Source organism: Stigmatopora nigra, unplaced genomic scaffold (assembly GCF_051989575.1).
Source record: "Stigmatopora nigra isolate UIUO_SnigA unplaced genomic scaffold, RoL_Snig_1.1 HiC_scaffold_28, whole genome shotgun sequence".
In the NCBI taxonomy this organism is placed as follows: Eukaryota; Metazoa; Chordata; class Actinopteri; order Syngnathiformes; family Syngnathidae; genus Stigmatopora; species Stigmatopora nigra.
Genome location: NW_027551607.1, coordinates 75001 through 87568, shown reverse-complemented (window position 1 = coordinate 87568; position 12568 = coordinate 75001).

Sequence of the window (12568 nt, the reverse complement as noted above, 5' to 3'; positions counted from 1 at the left end):
AGTAAAAACCCCTGGATAACAGCACTAACCAGAACCGAGTGGGCTCGGTTCTAATACAAAAAATTTGCAAAATGAAATGCAAAAATTGAGGTCACTGATTATGGTAGAACTAAGCTCCAGAACATCACAAGATGATAAATTTTACAGAAATTAGTCAAAAAGACATCCACCTCATCATTAGACAAAAGTGATAGCCAAATAAACCCATCAGAACCGAAATGGACCGGTTGTAATGCAACCTATATTTTTATCGCAATTAAGCATGTTTTTGACACTTATTATTATGCCAAATAGCCCCAGAACCATCATGGATCTTTATTTTTACACAGAATGATTGAAACACATCTATCTACTTGTAGTAAAAACCCCTGTTTAACAGTATTAACCAGAACCGAGTAAGCTTGGTTCTAATACAAAAAACTTGCAAAATAAAATGCAAAAATTGAGGTCATTGATTATGGTATAACTAAGCTCCAAAACATCACAGGATGATAAATTTTACACATATTATTCAAAAAGATATTCCCATTTAATTTAACACAAGTTTCAGGAAAAAAAACCCCACCAAAACCGAATTGGACCGGTTATAATGCAACCCTTATTTTTATCGCAAATTAGCATGTTTTGAACACATTTTATGTTGGCAAATAGCCCCAAAAGCATCCTGGATCATAATTTTTTCACAGAATACGCAAAATAGATTAGTCTACACAATATAAAAAATTCTGGTTAATCAGAATAACCAGAACCGAGTGGGCTCGGTTTTATTACAACATCCATGCAAAAACACAGTACCCAAATGGAGGTCATTGATTATGGTATAATTAAGGTCCAGAACATGTTAAGATGATAATTTTGAAACCATTTAGTCAATAAGACATTCTTATCATCATTGGACATCATTTCCAGGTCAAACTATCAACCAGAACCAACTGGGCCTTGTTTAATTAAAGGCAACATTTTATCGCAAATAAGCATGTTTTTGACACTATTTATAGTAAAAATTAGTCCCAGAACATCCCTGGATGATTATTTTTACACAAATCAGTCATTATTACATCCACACAGAGATAAAATAAAATCCCAAATCAAAATAACACTCCAGAACCAAAAATGGACCGTTTTTAATACAGGCACTATACTATATCAAATGCCCATGTTTATGACACTATTTATGATATAAAATAGTCCCAGAACATTATTGGATCTTTATTTTTACACAGAATAAGCTAAATACATCCCTTTACACATTTAAAACAATTCCTGGTTAATAGAACTAACCAGAACCGACTGGACCTTATTATAATGCATGCACAATTTTATCGCAAATTGCCATGATTTATGATACTATTTAAGGTGGTAAAAATCACCAGAATGTCCCTGAAAGTTATTTTTTTCACCAATCTGTCAACAAAACATCTACCTAAATAGAGAAAAAAATCCTAAATCAAAATAACCCCCCAAAACTGAAATGGACCGGTTTTAATACAGGCAACTACAATTCAGTCATCAAATTTTCCTCGTACCAAAGGTATTTCCTGGCTGAATATCCAAACAGAACTTGTTATTTTGATATAAAAAGATGTAATATAGACCTAGGAAATATTCAGGCACTTTTCCCGGTGTAAATTGACCCATCAGAACCGTTTTGGACCCGTTTTTATACACTACCGTAAGTTTTGGACGATTGACGCTGTTTGGAAAAGGGAAAAAGATGCCCTCCTGTGGACACTTTTTGTCATTACACGCCGTAAGGTATCGAACTTTTGGACGTTTTAAGCAGCCCCTGGACTTAGCGATTCGGTTCTTTTGGACTCAATCTATTCTAAATAATGTTTACTTATTTTAGAAACAAATTTGGAGTCTATAGGACATTCAGGAAAAAAATAAGCCTCCTATTTATGGTTGTATTCATCACTACTCATAATAACACCATTTGACACACTATTTCTTGTATAAAATAACCCCAGAATGTCACTGGATGAATATTTTTACACTATTTAGTCATAAATACGTCTCCCATGATATTAGATTACATTAATGTGTAAAACTAAATACCAGAACCAAAATGGACTTATTTTAACACTGTCAATGTGTTTATTGAATTGAGGCATGTTTTGAACACTATTTGTAGGATAAAATAGCCCCAGAATCATCATGCATCTTTATTTTTTCACAAGTTAGTCATAAATACATGCACAAATGAATAAGACCACATAAATAGGTAAAATACTCATCCAGAACTAAATTGGACTGATTTTATTGTAGGCAATATACATGTTTTGTACACTATTTATGGTATAAAATAGCCCCAGAATATCCCTGGATGATTATTTTTACACAAATTAGTAAGAAATACATCCACCAAGTAATTTTAACACATTCCCACTTGAAATGATCCTCAAAAACCAAATTGGACCCATTTTATTACAGGTTATATGCATGTTTTGTACAATTTGTATGGTATCAAAAGCTTTTCCGAGCTAAATATTAACTTGTAACCGGTTATTTTGATATAAAAAGATGTAATATAGACTCAGCAAATATTCAGGCACTTTTCCCCGTGTAAATTGACCCACCAGAACCGTTTCCAACCCGTTTTTATACACTACAGTACGCATTGGACGCTGTTGGGAAAAGGGAAAAAGATGCCCTCCTGTGGACACTTTTTGTCATTACACGCCGTACGGTATCGAACTTTTGGACGTTTTAAGCATCCCCTGGACCTAGCGATTCGGTTTTTTTGCACTCAATCTATTCTAATTAATGTCCTCTTATTTTAAAAACAAATTTGGAGTCTATAGGACATTCAGGAAAAAAATAGGACTACTATTTATGGTTGTATTCATCACTACTAATAATAACCCCATTTGACACACTATTTCTTGTATAAAATAGGCCCAGAATGTCACTGGATGAATATTTTTACACTATTTAGTCATAAATACGTCTCCCATGATATTAGATTACATTCATGTGTAAAAATAACAACCAGAACCAAAATGGACTTATTTTAACACTGTCAATGTGTTTATTGCATAGAGGCCTGTTTTCAACAGTATTTATAGGATAAAACAGCCCCAGAATCATCCTAGATCTTTATTTTTTCACAAGTTAGTCATAAATACATACACAAATGAATAAAACCACATAAATAGTTAAAATATTCATCCAGAACCAAATTGGACTGATTTTAATGTAGGCAATATACATGTTTTGTACACTATTTAATGTATGAAATAGCCCCAGAATGTCCCTGGATGAATATTTTTTGACACTATTTAGTTAGAGATACATACACTTAGTGATTTGACCACATTCTTAGTTAAAATGACTATCCAGAACTTATATGACCAACTTCTAATACAACCAGCATGTCAAATAAAGTAGTCATATAGAGGTCATACTTTATGGTATAACAAAGCTTCAGAATATGCCTGGATGATAATTTTTATACAGAATAGTTAAAAATACATCCTTATCATCATTGAACACCATTTATAACTAAATAAACCCACCAGAACCAAATGGGCCTAGTTCAAATACAGGCACTATTTTTAACACAAATTTGCATGTTTTTGACACTATTTATGGTGGCAAATTGTCCCAGAACATGCCAGGATGATTATTTTTACACAAAATAATGTAAATACATACACACACATAATAGACAATAATTCTGGTTTATAACATCATTCAGAACCGATATGGACTAGTTCTAATACATGAAAATGTGCAAGATATAGTGCTGAAATAGAGGTCATTCATTATAGTATAATAAAGTTTCAGAACATGTCTGGATGATAATTTTTATACAAAATAGTCAATCATACATTCCCATCATCATTAGAAACAAGTTTTGAGTAAATACACCAACCAGAACCGAAATGGACCCGTTCTAATACAAGCACTATTTTTATCGCAAATATACACTTTTTGACACTATTTGTGATGGCAAATAGCCCCAGAATGTCCCTGGAAGTTTATTTTTTCACAGAATGATGATAATACATCTACCTAAAAGTGGGTAAAAATTCTGGTTTATAGCAATTTCCAGAACCGACATGGACCGGTTCTAATACAACAAACATGCAAAAATAAAGTACACAATTAGAGGTCATTGATTTGGACATTACAAAGGCCCTGAACATCCCTGGATGATGAATTTTATATAGAATTGTCAATAATAGATCCATTTCATCATTGGACACAAATCCTGAGTAAATACACCTACCAGAACCGAAATGGACCGGTTATAATACAGGCAATGATTTTATCGCAAATTAGCATGTTTTGGACACATTTTCTAACATAAAATTGCCCCAGAACCATCTTGGATCTTCATTTTTACAAAGAATGATAAAAACACATTCATCTACATTGGGTAAAAACGCCTGGTTAACAGCACCAACCAGAACCGAGTAAGCTCGGTTCTAATACAAAAAAATTGCAAAATAAAGTAAAAAAATAGATGTCATTTAATATGATATTACAAAGCCCCAGAACATGTCTGAATGACAAAATTTTAAATAACATTAGAAAACACATTCACATTATCATTGGAAACCGATCCTGGGTCAATACACTAACCAGAACCGAAATGGACCGGTTCTAATGCAACCCTTATTTTTATCGCAAATTTGCATGTTTTGAACATATTTTATAGTGGCAAATTGCCCCAGGACCATCTTGGATGTTAATTTTTTCACAGAATGTTGCTAATACATAAACTCACATTATCTAAAAAATTCTGGTTAATAGCATCAACCAGAACCGAGTAAGCTCGGTTCTAATACAAAAAACTTGCAAAATAAATTGCAAAAACTGAGTTCCTTGATTATGGTATAACAAAGCTTTACAACATCATTAAGTGATAATTTTTACACATATTAGTCAAAAAGACATCAATGTCATTAATAGATACAAGTTCCAGGCAAATACAAACACCAGAACCGAAATGGACCGGTTATAATGCAACCCTTATTTTTATCGCAAATTAGCATGTTTTGGACATTTATTATAGTATAAAATAGCCCCAGAACCATCCTGGATATTGATTTTTTTCACAGAATGTTGCTTATACATTTACTCACATATTTTTAAAAAATCTGGTTAATAGCACCAACCAGAACCGAGTTGGCTCGGTTCTAATACCAAAAAATTGCAAAATAAATTGTGAAAACTGAGTTCATTGATTATGGTATAACACAGCTTTAAAACATCACTAAGTGTTAATTTTTACACATCTTAGTCAAAAAGACATCCATGTCATCAAAAGACACAGGTTTTAGGCAAATACACACACCAGAACCGAAATGGACCGGTTATAATGCAACCCTTATTTTTATCGCAAATTAGCATGTTTTTGACATTTATTATAGTGCCAAATAGCATCAGAACCATCCTGGATGTTGATTTTTTCACAGAATGATAAAAACACATTCATATACATGATGTAAAAACCCCTGGTTAACAGCACCAACCAGAACTGAGTGGGCTCGGTTCTAATACAAAAAACGTGCAAAATAAAGTTAAGAATTAGACATCTTTGAATATGATATTACAAAGCTTCAAAACATCCCTGGATGATGAATTTTATACAGAATTGTCAAAAACACGTTACCATTATAAATGAAAAAAGATTTTGGCCAAATACACCCACCAGAACCGAAATGGACCGGTTATAACACAACCCATAATTTTATCGCAAATTAGCATGTTTTGGACATTTATTATGGTGCCAAATAGCCCCAGAACCATCCTGGATGTTGATTTTTTCACAGAATGATTACAATACATCCAGCAACAACATATAAAAAGTTCTGATTAATAACACAAACCAGAACCGAGAAGGCTCGGTTCTAATACAAAAAAACGTGCAAAATAAAGTACAAAATTAGACGTCATTGATTATGATATTACAAAGGCCCAGAACATGTCTGGATGATAATTTTTATACAGAATTGTCAAAAATACATCACTTTCATCAATGAACAAAGATTTTGGGCAAATACACCCACCAGAACCGAAATGGACCGGTTATAATGACACCCGTATTTTTATCGCAAATTAGTATGTTTTGGACATTTATTATAGTGACAAATAGCATCAGAACCATCCTGGATGTTGATTTTTTCAAAGAATAAGCAAAATACATTGCCAAATACAATGAAAAAAATTCCCAGTTAAAACAACACTCCAGAACCGAAATGGACCGGTTATAATGCAACCACCATGCAAAAACACAGTACCCAAATGGAGGTCATTGATTATAGAATATTAAAACTCCAGAACATCACTGGATGATAAATTTTACACCATTTAATCAAAAACACATTCCTTTATTCAATGGACACCATCCACATGTCAAACCATCAACCAAAACCAACTGGACCTGGTTCAAATACATGCAACATTTTATCGCAAATAAGCATGTTTTTGTACACTATTTATGGTAAAAAAATAGTCCCAGAACGTCCCTAAAAGTTTATTTCTTCACAAATCATTCATTAATACATCCACCCAGAGATAAGACAAAGTCCTGAATCTAAATAACCTTCCAGAACCAAAATGGACCGTTTTTAATACAAGGCAATATGCTATATCAAGTGCCAGTGTTTATGACACTATTTATGGTATAAAATAGTCCAAGAACATTATTAAATCTTTATTTTTACACAGCACAAGTATAATACATCCCTTTACACATTTGACACAATTCCCAGTTAAAAACAACAACTAGAACCGACTGGACCTTATTATAATGCATGCATCATTTTAGCGAAAATAGGCATGATTTAGGCTACTATTTATAGTGATAAAAAATCAACAGAATGTCCCTGGAAGTTAATTTTTTCACCAATTTGTCAATAATACACCCCTTTATATATAGAAAAAAATTTTAAATTAAAATAACCCTCCAGAACCGAAATGGACTGTATTTAATACAGGCAACTACAATTCAGTCATCCATTTTTACTCGTACCAAAAGCATTTCCCGGCTGGATATACATTCAAAAATGATTCTTTTGATAAAAAAAGAAGATATATAGTCCCAGCAAATATTTAGGCACTTTACCCCGTCTTAATTGACCCAAGAGAACCGTTTTTAACCAGTTTTTTTATACAGTACCGTAAGAAATGGACGAGAGACGCTGTTTTGGAAAAGGGAGAAAAGATGCCCTCCTGTGGACACTTTTTGTCATTACAAGTCTGGAAAAGGGAGAAAAGATGCCCTCCTGTGGACACTTTTTGTCATTACAATTGTTAAAATAAACCCTTTTTATGGCTAAAATACGTTCCCTGGGCTCATTTAAAGTGTTTAAAAATACAGAATAGATTAAATTAAACTCGAGTCATTATATTTCATCATTTAAATACATTTTAGTCATTAATTTAATCCATTTTAATGGTTTTAAGGGCTTTCTATTATTAAATATGCTTGTTTTAGACAGTAGTTATGGTCAGATATAGCCCCAGAACAAGCCAGGATGATAATTTTTGACACAAAATGATAGAAAATACATCCAACCAGAGATATGACCACATACATAGGTAAAATAACCTTCCAGAAACGAACCAGATCTATTATAATACAATCACTATTATAATTGGAAATATTACTGTCTACTGTACCAACCCCTAACAAAAAACATAACCCCTAACAATAACCCAAACCCTAACAGTAACCCCTAACAGTAACCAAAACCCCTAACAGTAACCCCTAACAATAACAATAACCCCTAACAATAACCAAAACCCCTAACAATAACCCCAAACCCTAACAGTAACCCCTAACAATAACCAAAACCCCTAACAGTAACCCCTAACAATAACCAAAACCCCTAACAATAACATAAACCCTAACAGTAACCCCTAACAATAACCAAAACCACTAACAGTAACCCCTAACAATAACCATAACCCCTAACAATAACATAAACCCTAACAGTAACCCCTAACAATAACCAAAACCACTAACAGTAACCCCTAACAATAACCATAACCCCTAACAATAACAGTAACCCCTAACAATAACCAAAACCCCTAACAATAACCCCAACAACAACCAAAACCCCTAACAGTAACCAAAACCCCTAACAATAACCCCAAACCCTAACAGTAACCCCTAAAAGTAACCAAAACCCCTAACAATAAACAAAAACCCTTACAGTAACCCCTAACATTAACCAAAACCCCTAACAATAACCATAACCCCTAACAATAACAGTAACCCCTAACAATAACCAAAACCCCTAACAGTAACCCCTAACAGTAACCATAACCCCCTAACAGTAACCACAACCCCTAACAGTAACCCCTAACAATAACCATAACCCCTAACAATAACACTAACCCTAACAATAACCAAAACCCCTAACAGTAACCCCTAACAATAACTAAAACCCTAACAATAACCAAAACCCCTAACAATAACCCCAAACCCCAACAGTAACCCCTAACAATAACCAAAACCCCTAACAATAACCATAACCCCTAACAGTAACCCCTAACAATAACAGTAACCCCTAACAATAACAATAACCCCTAACAATAACAGTAACCCCTAACAATAACCCAAACCCCTAACAGTAACCCCTAACAATAACCAAAACCCTAACAATAACCAAAACCCCTAACAGTAACCCCTAACAATAACCATAACCCCTAACAATAACCCAAACCCTAACAGTAACCCCTAACAATAACCAAAACCCTAACAATAACCAAAACCCCTAACAGTAACCCCGAACAATAACCAAAACCCCTAACAGTAACCCCTAACAATAACAATAACCCCTAACAACAACCCCTAACAATAACAATAACCCCTAACAATAACCAAAACCCCTAACAATAACACTAACCCCTAACAGTAACCCCTAACAATAACCAAAACCCTAACAATAACCAAAACCCCTAACAGTAACCCCGATCAATAACCAAAACCCCTAACAGTAACCCCTAACAATAACAATAACCCCTAACAACAACCCCTAACAATAACAATAACCCCTAACAATAACCAAAACCCCTAACAATAACACTAACCCCTAACAGTAACCCCTAACAATAACCAAAACCCTAACAATAACCAAAACCCCTAACAGTAACCCCGAACAATAACACTAACCCCTAACAATAACACTAACCCCTAACAGTAACCCCTAACAATAACCAAAACCCTAACAATAACACTAACCCCTAACAGTAACCCCTAACAATAACCAAAACCCTAACAATAACCAAAACCCCTAACAGTAACCCCGAACAATAACACTAACCCCTAACAATAACACTAACCCCTAACAGTAACCCCTAACAATAACCAAAACCCTAACAATAACCACAACCCCTAACAATAACCCCAAACCCTAACAATAACCCCAAACCCTAACAGTAACCCCTAACAATAACACTAACCCCTAACAGTAACCCCTAACAATAACCAAAACCCCTAACAGTAACCCCTAACAATAACCAAAACCCCTAACAATAACCCAAACCCTAACAGTAACCCCAAACCCTAACAGTAACCCCTAACATTAACCCAAACCCTAACAGCAACCCCTAACAATAACCAAAACCCCTAACAGTAACCCCAACCCCTAACAATAACCCCAAACCCTAACAGTAACCCCTAACAATAACCACAACCCCTAACAATAACCCCAAACCCTAACAATAACCCCAAACCCTAACAGTAACCCCTAACAATAACACTAACCCCTAACAGTAACCCCTAACAATAACCAAAACCCCTAACAGTAACCCCTAACAATAACCAAAACCCCTAACAATAACCCAAACCCTAACAGTAACCCCAAACCCTAACAGTAACCCCTAACATTAACCCAAACCCTAACAGCAACCCCTAACAATAACCAAAACCCCTAACAGTAACCCCAACCCCTAACAATAACCCCAAACCCTAACAGTAACCCCTAACAATAACACTAACCCCTAACAGTAACCCCTAACAATAACCAAAACCCCTAACAATAACCAAAACCCCTAACAATAACCCCTAACCATAACCCCAACCCCTGACCTTTGACCTTTGACCTCCTTAGGTCAAAGGTCAAAGGTCAAAGGTCAAAGGTTAGGGGTAGGGTTAGGGTTAGGGTTTGGGTTAGGGTTAGGGGGATGGTTGGGGTTATGGTTAGGGTTATGGTTGGGGTTACGGTTAGGGGTATGTTTGGGGTTAGGGTTGGGGGTATGTTTGGGGTTAGGGTTGGGGTTAGGGTTGGGGTTAGGGTTAGGGTTGGGGTTAGGGTTGGGGTTAGGGTTGGGGTTAGGGGTATGTTTGGGGTTAGGGTTGGGGTTAGGGGTATGTTTGGGGTTAGGGTTGGGGTTAGGGTTGGGGTTAGGGTTAGGGGTATGTTTGGGGTTAGGGTTGGGGTTAGGGGTATGTTTGGGGTTAGGGTTGGGGGTATGTTTGGGGTTGGGGTTATGGTTAGGGTTATGTTTGGGGTTAGGGGTATGTTTGGGGTTAGGGGTATGTTTGGGGTTAGGGTTGGGGGTATGTTTGGGGTTAGGGTTGGGGTTAGGGGTATGTTTGGGGTTAGGGTTGGGGTTAGGGTTGGGGTTAGGGTTGGGGTTAGGGTTAGGGGTATGTTTGGGGTTGGGGTTAGGGTTAGGGGTATGTTTGGGGTTAGGGTTGGGGTTAGGGTTATGTTTGGGGTTAGGGTTAGGGGTATTTTTGGGGTTGGGGTTATGGTTAGGGTTATGTTTGCGGTTAGGGTTGGGGTTAGGGGTATGTTTGGGGTTGGGGTTATGGTTAGGGTTATGTTTGGGGTTAGGGGTATGTTTGGGGTTGGGGTTAGGGTTAGGGTTATGTTTGGGGTTGGGGTTAGGGTTAGGGGTATGTTTGGGGTTGGGGTTATGGTTAGGGTTATGTTTGGGGTTAGGGGTATGTTTGGGGTTGGGGTTAGGGTTAGGGTTATGTTTGGGGTTGGGGTTATTGTTAGGGTTATGTTTGGGGTTGGGGTTAGGGTTGGGGTTATGGTTAGGGGTATGGTTGGGGTTAGGGTTAGGGTTTATGTTAGGGGTTAGGGTTTATGTTAGGGTTTTTGTTAGGGTTAGGGTTTATGTGAGGGGTTAGGGTTTTTGTTGGGGGTTTGTGTTATTGTTAGGGGTTAGGGTTTATGTTAGGGTTGCTGTTTGGGGTTAGGGTTTATGTGAGGGGTTAGGGTTTATGTGAGGGGTTAGTGTTATTGTTAGGGTTTATGCGAGGGGTTAGTGTTATTGTTAGGGTTTATGTGAGGGGTTAGGGTTTATGTGAGGGGTTAGTGTTATTGTTAGGGTTTATGTGAGGGGTTAGTGTTATTGTTAGGGTTTATGCGAGGGGTTAGTGTTATTGTTAGGGTTTATGTGAGGGGTTAGGGTTAATGTGAGGGGTTAGTGTTATTGTTAGGGTTTATGCGAGGGGTTAGTGTTATTGTTAGGGTTTATGCGAGGGGTTAGTGTTATTTTTAGGGTTTATGCGAGGGGTTAGTGTTATTTTTAGGGTTTATGCGAGGGGTTAGGGTTTATGTGAGGGGTTAGTGTTATTGTTAGGGTTTATGCGAGGGGTTAGTGTTATTGTTAGGGTTTATGCGAGGGGTTAGTGTTATTTTTAGGGTTTATGCGAGGGGTTAGTGTTATTTTTAGGGTTTATGCGAGGGGTTAGGGTTTATGTGAGGGGTTAGTGTTATTGTTAGGGGTTAGGGGTTTATGTTATGGAGTGCATTTTCCACGGGGAGGGAAGCTGGAGAATAAAAAGAATAACAAAAATAAGCACATTTTCCCTATGTGTTACAACCTGAAATGTGCTCATTTTCGCCGTCTTGCGGACACATTTAAGTACTGCAATCTATTTGAGAGACAGTCAAAAACTCAAGCATACAATCATTTAAAATAACCATATCCAAATAGATCAAGCCCTCCGCTTTCTTTATTCTCTGGAGAGACCCCCCTGCACACTGGAGAGCGCCGCAGCATATTGGAGAGCGCCCCAGCACATTGGAGAGCGCACCAGCACCACGGAGAGCTCCACAGGCAGCTGGAGAGCTCCAGCTCCTGTTGTTTTGATAAAAATACTGTTGTATGGCTGTTTTTTTAATGTATTTCGCCCCTGAGAGTGCTTTTTCCCCGGGGGGCATGTGGAGATGACACTACACTTGAATAAAATTGATAAAATAAACAAGTAAAATGGAAAAAAATCGAAATAAAAAAGCGTTTTTCATCCAAGTGTGGAGCACATTACATCCAGAACGGGCAAGCACAATAAAGTGACCCATCTCTGGAGGAATGAACTCAATACTTGGATGAAAAACGCTATTTATCATGGAAGATATTAGTACCAGGGAAAAAAAAAGAACCAGGGGAAAAAAGAAACCAGCATGGAAGAAATTAGTACCAGCAATGAGGGAATTAAATAAACAGATATATAAATGAAATGGAAAAAATTCGAAATAAAAAAGCGTTTTTCATCCAAGTATGGAGCTCATCACCTCCAGAGAGCAGACCACCATACAGTGGCCCCACTCTGGAGGTAATGAGCTCCACACTTGGATGAAAAACGCTT